Source organism: Miscanthus floridulus, chromosome 15, assembly GCF_019320115.1.
Source record: "Miscanthus floridulus cultivar M001 chromosome 15, ASM1932011v1, whole genome shotgun sequence".
In the NCBI taxonomy this organism is placed as follows: domain Eukaryota; kingdom Viridiplantae; phylum Streptophyta; class Magnoliopsida; order Poales; family Poaceae; genus Miscanthus; species Miscanthus floridulus.
In genome coordinates, this window is record NC_089594.1 from 82,641,529 (window position 1) to 82,650,092 (window position 8,564).

General features: G+C 46.7%; 1 pseudogene; it reads right to left on the bottom strand.

Annotated features, from left to right (window-relative positions):
• Positions 1-7,081: 7,081 nt before the first annotated feature.
• LOC136507793 (uncharacterized) lies at positions 7,082-8,059 on the bottom strand (annotated as a pseudogene).
• Positions 8,060-8,564: the final 505 nt, after the last annotated feature.

Genomic DNA, 8,564 nt, shown 5'->3' on the forward strand with positions numbered 1-8,564 from the left:
TCTATGAGTTGCACCTCCCTCTTACTTCGACAGGTTGCTTCCGATCATGACCTTTCTATCTAGGACTTCATTTTCCAGTGGAACAATTTTTGTTTCTTCTTGGGTCCTTGAGATCTGTTTTCCCCTTCAGCATGTCCGGAGGTTCTATCAAGTTGCTTTTAGCTACCTCGATGGAGTTGATGTTACGCTGAGACTTGTAAATGGCACTTTCGATGTTTCTTGCTTCTTTCTAGCTGCCGTGAACTGAGATGATTACGTGCAAAGCTAGCATTTCATACATAGATAACCCATGTGGATGGTTGTGTTGAATTGTTTGCAAACCCTCTTCCGAAGATGGCATTGTAAGGGTAGTATAAATCTACTACGTCAAAGGGTCACATATTATGTTCTTGCGTTTTCTTGCCTCTAAAGGAAACTGAGAGGGATATTTTCCTGATGCATCTGTCATTTTTTCCTCTGAATCCAATTAGTGGTGAGTCCAAAGGCTTGCAACTGACTTCTACTAGCTTCATCTGGTCAAAGGCATTTACGAAGATGATATCTGTGGAGCTTCCGGAATCCATGAGAACCCTGTTGATTTCCCATCCTGCAATGTTGGCTTTGATTAACATGGCGACGGTATGAGGGTAGCTCTCCAGATGCAAATCTTGCTTTGAGAATGTGATTGGGGTTTTCGACCAGTTCGTGTGGGCGTACTGGTCCTTGGACTGCTATCTTGTTAACCAACCTTAAGTGATCCTTCTTTTGCTTCTTGGTCTGGAACTCCATGGAAGAGCCTCCAGCTATGGGCAGTATCATGTCGATGGTTGGTAAGGGCGTGTGAGGGTTGATCTAGTTTTCTAGGTTAGGTTCGTTTTTGGGTGCTGGGAGCTACGCTGATGGCGGCAGAGGTAATGATTCTATATGTCTGTCATGAGTTTGGGATGGATGGTTGGTCTCGATGAGTGTTATGTGCAGAGGTCTTGGGTTTATGTAAGTGAGGCCGGCCTCAGCTCGTTGATTGATGGGCAACAACTGCTGCTGAGTGCTTGGTCTCCATGCAGGCAGGAAGTTTGGGTAGTAGGCAGCTGCTAAGGTGGATGGATGAATTTGGGTGGAATTCAGGCTTGCACTATTGGAATCGTCGGATTTGCCTAGTGCCGCAGGCACTAGGCAAAGGCCTAGAAACACTAGGCAAACAGTTTGCCTAGTGTCACACTAGGCAAACAAGGGTCAGCAGAGGCGGACTAGGCAAAGAGCACTTTGCCGAGTGTCAAACCCCGGACACTCGGCAAAGTGTTTGCCTGGTGTCAAGGACACTACTCGGCAAAAGTATTCCACTAACGGTGGAAATCGTAATGGACGTTTTGCCTAGTGTCAGAGGTCTGACACTCAGCAAAGTATGCAAGGTTTACCTAGTGCTAGGCGTCCGACACTAGGCAAATATGTCAAGCTTTGCCTAGTGTCAGGCCGCCTACACTAGGCAAATATGCCAAGCTTTGCCTAGTGTCAGGCCTCCAACACTAGGCAAACTGCCTACTTTGCCTAGTGTTAGTTTCCTGACACTAGGCAAAGCCTGTTCCTAGGTGTGCCACGTGTGGCCCCTTTGCCTAGTGTCAGACCCATGACACTAGGCAAAGTAACCAGAAGCTGATTTTTTTTTATTATTCCATTTGCGATACAAATATAAATCATATTCAAACACCACAAATATATCACATGAATCATAAATAAGAACCACATGTTCACATATATCACATGTTCATACCAAAAGTCCAAATGTGCCACAAGTTCACAAGTTCATAAGTGCACAACCAAATTTCTTAACAAAGTTCACAACAAGCTGATCACGACGATTGTCAAGGGTGAAGAGGCCCATGGTTTGATGCTCCAGGCGACCCTTCCACTTGATTCTGCTCAAGCTGTGGTGCCGGCGACGCTCCAATCTGTGAAGCCGGTGACCCTTCCACTTGATTCGGCTCAAGCTGTGGTGCCGACGATGCTCCAATCTGTGAAGCCGACAACCCTCCAATTTGATTTGATGCCACGCCCGATTGATGCTGAAAAAAATGTAAAGGATACCGTCAATAAAAAATTTCGGCAGAACCTCCCCTGCATGGAGAGGTTTCCAAACCCTACAAGAAAACAAACAGCACGATGACCGTCAAGAACATACATATCAATACACCGCCACCAACACCACCACCACCCGAACACCACAACTGCCACCACCACACCACAACAACAACCACCGTCACCACCAACACCATATTGTATGTTTGAGATTGCATATTTTTTCTAGTGTGCCCTATGTCAGGTTGGAACATAATAAGTAATATATTGGTACTCACAGGAGTAGCTGCTTGAGGAAGTGGCAAGACTAGGCTAGCTGGCATGGTCCGCCCCATAGTGGTGCCAAGAGTGGACACGAACCCCACCAGCTCCTCTATCCTCTGTCGTTGGGCCTCCCGCTCTTCCACCGCCCTCGCTTCCATCTCCTCGCGAAGCCTCCTTTCTTCTAGCAGTTGGGCCTACAACATTTGACCCCCAATGTTAAAGTAAGGCAAAGGCATGTAAAAATCAATAAGCAACGAATAAAACAGAAATTACCTGGAGTTCGTTGACATGGTGCGAAGCAGTGGTTGGCCGTGGACATATGGCCGGGCTTGCGCTCGTGCTCCATGCTCGGATCTAGGAGAGGGTGGGAGTAGAGGACGTGTCGATGACACCATCACCCATCCAATACTGCCCATGCTTCTTGCCACCTCCCACCCTCATGACGATCTCTCCGTCAAAGTCATGGGCGCTCGGATTGTACTCTGGCCCATGGACCACCCTTGCCATCTTAGTATACTGACTGAGATGGCTATGGATGGTCGCGTTGCTGTATGCCAAAGGAGGGTCATCCGGGTTGTAGGAGACGTCGGATTTCGCCTTGCCCTTATGGGCCATGGCATATGCCATGAACTGGGTAACCGGCTGCCCACCATGCGATGATGACTGCGAGAAAAACAGCAAGATGATTAGAAATCATGCAACATACAACGTTATAATAAAAAAATGGATTCTCGTACCCAAGTTTGCACGTATCCGTTGAGGCTGCGGTTGCCTTGATGGTGTGGTACACCTATCATCTGCAAACGGCGCTCCCGACAAGCTTTGTGCTGGGCAATCCATTCGGGGTCCAACCACTTGTCCACCATCATCTCCCAGCATCGGGGATCCCCGGAGCACCAGCACGGAACCACCTACAAGCCATGAAGTATATGACATATAAGAAGTTAAATTAAAGCTATCAGCACTACATTATTAATGTTCGAATACATTTACCTTCATGAACTCTTCCTTGGTCAGTGCCATATCTCTTGCTTCTTTCTTCATGACCTTCATTGCAAGGTAGGACCCATGGTATGTTATGATGGCCTAGACATGTGCCTCGTAATGCAGCTGCTTCACGAGTCTTTTACATGCTTTGGTTAGCACCACATCCGCCGTGTCCTCAAAGCCTTCCTGAAGTCTGAAGAAATCCTGCATATACACACGAAGTATTCATTCATTATTTCAAAAAATGTCCAATGAATGCGATGTATTGAACAATGTAGTGCGAGGAAGACTTACCCATAGCTCAGCCTTCACCCGCTCCGCCTTGTTGGGGAATGTCCTGCCAAGCAGATCTGTAGCATCGGGGGCGTTGGCGTAGTGGGCAAACGTGTAGGGCGGCTCCTCTCTCCCAGCGAACTGGACCAAGCTAGGGAAGTGTTCCTTGACCAGAAGGCCAAGGATGCCACTAACCTTGCGTGTGTGACATCCTGCAGACTCTACAACCGTCCAGCCCCTGCACAAGTTATTAAGAATAATAGTTAGCTTCTAGTGTGATTTTTGAACATATCATTTGAAGTAGTGAAAACATGTTAATTTACTTACGTTTCTCCGTCGGGTGCAATCTTCGGGCGTCTGTAAGAAGGTATCGGCCGCGTAGGGAGGCTCGTGGGAACTCACAAGTACACACTCGGTGTACCAGAGGAAGCTGAACCCGCTGCTGCCTCCTCCTCAACCTCCTCCTCCTACCCGTCCTTGTCCTCCTCCTGCTCATCCTCCTCGTCCTCCACCCTCTCATCCTCCTCGTCCTCCACCCGCTCATCCTCATCCTCCACCCGCTCGTCCTCCTCCTACAGCAGTGGCAACTGCTCCTCCTGCGACCGCCTCCTATGACCGGTGCTGCTCCTCCTCCTCCTCCCCTACGACGGCATCGATAGGTCCTCATCTGCAGTGGTGTATACCAGGCGTGTTCTTTGGTAGATCGAGCTGACCCTCCTATTTTGACGCCTGCCCGCCATCTTTGATCAATCACCTGCAATCAAAAACAAAAAAACAATGTTGTATTAGAAATAACATAATTACATAAAGGCAAAAGGAACAAACTAAAATTACAAAATAACATATTATTACATGTATTAAAAATAATCTTCATGATCAGGATTAGTTGGATCATAAGTCTCATCATCACTATCAATCATGTCGAAATACTCGACACTATCCGAAGGGGGGATGTTGTCAATATTATCTTGGCCTAACTATAATCGGTCAAGCATTTGTAGGTCCTTCTCATTTAGCACCTCGTCTCTAGCGTTGCCTGCATCAACCCATTCATTGTCTACTTCCATTCCAATTCGCTTCGGTTAAGTCTATCTCAAACCTTCCTTCCAACCCCTCTTCTTGGAAGAATTCTCCAATCATATGTGTTTGGGTTAAATGTATAATCTTCATCGTTTGGCAAAGGTAGTTTACCGTGTGGTGATACCTTGTGCACAATATCCCAACCATTAAGATTCTCTTTGTCTTGGCATGCGTATGGGAGATAATAAACCTGTGTGGCCTGTTGGGCCACAACATAGAAATCGTCTCCTGGTAAGACAGGAATCTTGTCGAATTTCAACTACCCCAAGACTAGCCCAAGTCCATCTCGTTACTGCAGGATCAAACCAATGGCATTTGAATATAACAGGATTAAGAGGCCTACAACCATGAAAGCCGAGTTCATATATTTCTTCAAGTCTTCCATAATACTCGACCCTATCTTGGTCCGGCCAGTAAAAACTCTAGTACTTGTGGTTTTTTGATTGGGCTGACTCTGCTCGTAGCTTGATGTGCGAAAGCGATATCCATTCACGTCATAACTGGTAAATGACTTCACCTTATAAGCAAAGCCATTGGCAACCTGTCTCAACTCGGATGTCATGGACGCATCGGTTTGGCCCTGCAAGCTCGAGCAAGATAGATCGTTTTATATTTCACATGTACAAGCAACTTAGAATGTGAAAGTACAAGATAAATTGGATGGTACCTTCTTTTTGAACCAAGAAATGAAGTCGGGGCTCCCATTTCCAGCACCCTGTCTAAGAAGGGTATCCCATTCCGGAGGGGTAGGTTCCTTTTGTCGATGCCAGGTTTGACGACGAAATTCCCTGTAGCAACGAGACAAAAAGGGGTTGGCCAATGAGTGATGACTGTTATGAATCAAGTTTGTTGAGAACTTACCCCAAGTATGGCTCAACTTCGTCAAGGTTGATCAACACATACAGCATGATACTACGCCACTCTTCAGGTTGCAACACTTTGGTGGTCGATGCACTTGCACTTCCGAGTTGCCCTCGAAAAAGGCTGAGGTTCGATTCATTTTCCCCAGCATTGTAACGAGGGGGAGGATTATGGATGCTAGGAAGGTTTTCAGTGTAGTATGTTGTTGTGAAGTTTGACACCTCCTCTAGAATGGATGCCTCTGCAATGGAAGCCTCAATTCTGGCTTTATTTCTACATTTTTTTTGAAGAACCTTTAGACATCTCTCGATTGGATAACACCTAATGGAAACTGCACAGGCCCCGTCATTCGTGCCTCATTCGAGAGGTGCAAAATCAAATGCTGCATCAGGCAAGAAGAAGCCGGGGGGAAAGATCTTCTCCAACCTACAGAGTAACAAAGGTGCCGCTCTCTCCAAGTCATCAATCACGGTTCGAGATAACTCCTTGGCACACAGATTGGCGGAAGAAATAGCTCAACTCTGCCAACACTAGCCAGACATTCTTAGGGACAAAGCCTCGAACCATAGATGGAAGAAGCCTCTCAATCCATATGTGGTAGTCATGACTCTTCATCCCTAGGACTCACAGAGTAGATAAGTTCACTCCCCTCCTCAGATTTGCTGCATATCCATCAGGGAACATTAACCTCTAGATCCATTCAAGTACTTTTCTCCTTTGGTCTCTGCTCAAGACGAAATCAGCCTTAGGCCTTATCCATTTCTTGCCTGCCTCTAGGAGGACACATATGTTGATTTGGTCTATCACATAATGCTGCCAGGTCAACTCTAGCCTTAGGGTTGTCTTTGGACTTATCAGGAATGTCCATGAGTGTAGCCCAAAGTGCCTTGGCGACATTCTTTTCAGTGTGCATTACATCAATGGTATGTGGCAAGAGAAGATCATTAAAATAGGGGAGCCTCGTCAAGCCCGACTTATGTGTCCACATATGTTGCTCACCATATCCCACAAAACCACCTCCTTCATTGGCCACGAGAGCATCTATGTGAGCATGAACCTCGGCACCAGTCATCATGTGTGGTGGAGGATTTGTCTCTACGACACCTTTTGTGAAGTTCTTTATGTCTTGTCTAAAAGGATGGTCCATAGGGAGGAATTGACGATGTTTGTCGAATGACGAATACTTACCACCCTTCAGCAACCAAATGAACCTTAGAGCTGCCTTGCATACTGGGCATGGGAACTTCCCATGAATGCACCATGCGCTGAATATCCCATATGCCAAGAAGTCATGCATGGAGTACTGGTACCAAACATGCATTTTGAAGTTTCTCTTTGTAGCCCGATCGTATGTCCATACCCCATCCTCCCAAGCAAGGATCAATTCATCAATAAGAGGCTCCATGTACACACCCATGTTATTCCCTGGATGTCCAGGAATTATCAATGACAAAAAGATGTTCTGTCATTGAAGGAGGACGCCTGGGGGGGGAGATTGAGGGGATAATGAAGATGGGCCAACAAGTGTACAGAGCAGACATCTGACCATAAGGACTGAACACATCTATTGCCAGCGCAACACGTACATTATGAGCCTCTTCAGCTTTGTCATTATGAATGCGATCAAAGTGGGTCCATGCTTTACCATCGGAGGGATGTACCATCTTGTCTGGATTGTATCGTTTGCCCTCTTTGTGCCATCTCATCTGTTTCGCGGATTCCTCGGTCATATATAGACGTTGCATCCTCGGTAAGAACGGAAGGTACCGAAGGACTTTCAACGGGATAGAAAGCTGCCTCTTCTGGCCATCACCAGAGTCAACCTCAAGGTACCTGGAGGATTCACACTTTGGACAGTATTTTGCATCCTTGTGATCTTTCCTAAATAGGACACACCCCTTCGGACAAGCATCTATCTGGTCATACGGCATTTTAAGTGCACAAAACACTTTTTGAGACTCGTACATGCTCTTTGGTAGAATGTGGCCCTCAGGAAGCAGGCTGCCAATGAGGGCCAACATACCATCGTAGGCTTCTCGACCCAGGCTAAACTGGGACTTGAACCCCATTACACGTCCAATGGCATCTAGTTGAGAAACCGTTGTCCTATCGTGCAGGGGTTTCTGTGCTGACTCCATCATGTCGTAGAATGCCTTTGTTGTTGCATCCATCTCCTCCAACCTACGTCCTTCAAGATACTGTGCTTCGTGAAAGTCATCTAACATGTCCGCTACCCTAGCATCAGCATCGAAACCCTCCAGACGTGGTCTCACTACCTCCTCTCTCATATGATGGCCTTCACCATGGTGGACCCACCGGGTATAGTTCAGGCGTGAACCCATTATTCACTAGATGTTTACCCACATTCACCTTGTTTTGCCTTTTTCTGTTTGCACATTTGCTGCAGGGACACAAAGCTTTAATAGGTCTGCCACCAGCCTCGCCAAAAGCTGACTCCAAGAACTCATCCGTTTTGCACATCCATTCTTTGGTGAAATCAACCTTGCTTCTGTGGGCCAGTGTACATCCACTCACTGGTCATCCATCCTCTAACATATGTATCAGCGAGTAATATAAGCATCAATTGCATCTACACTGTGTTCCTACCATCTAATAGGTGAAGGATAGGTCCTAACCCCATCCGTGGATGCGTAGATGAGATTAGTTTTCATGATCTACTCCTATCTAAGAATAAATTTCGGCAGCACCTACCCGTTGTTCTCCAAATACATGTCCTGACAAGGAGAGTGTATCCGGAGAACAACAGGGAGGTGGTACCGAAACTCTATCTCGGATAGGAGCAGACCATGAAAACTAATCCATCTACGCAGTCCGCGGGCTGTCCAAAAAAACGTGGACAATTCGAAAACACATACGGTTATCGATATGCAAAGATTTACATACCTCCAACCGTATGTATTTCGAATGGGAGACGCCTAACTGGGCTTCGCCACCTACAACCATAATACGGAAATAGGGGTTATACCTAAGGTGGCGGTGGAGTCAGGCTAGCGGGGCCAGGGAGGGTCAGTGCAGTGGTGAGGCGA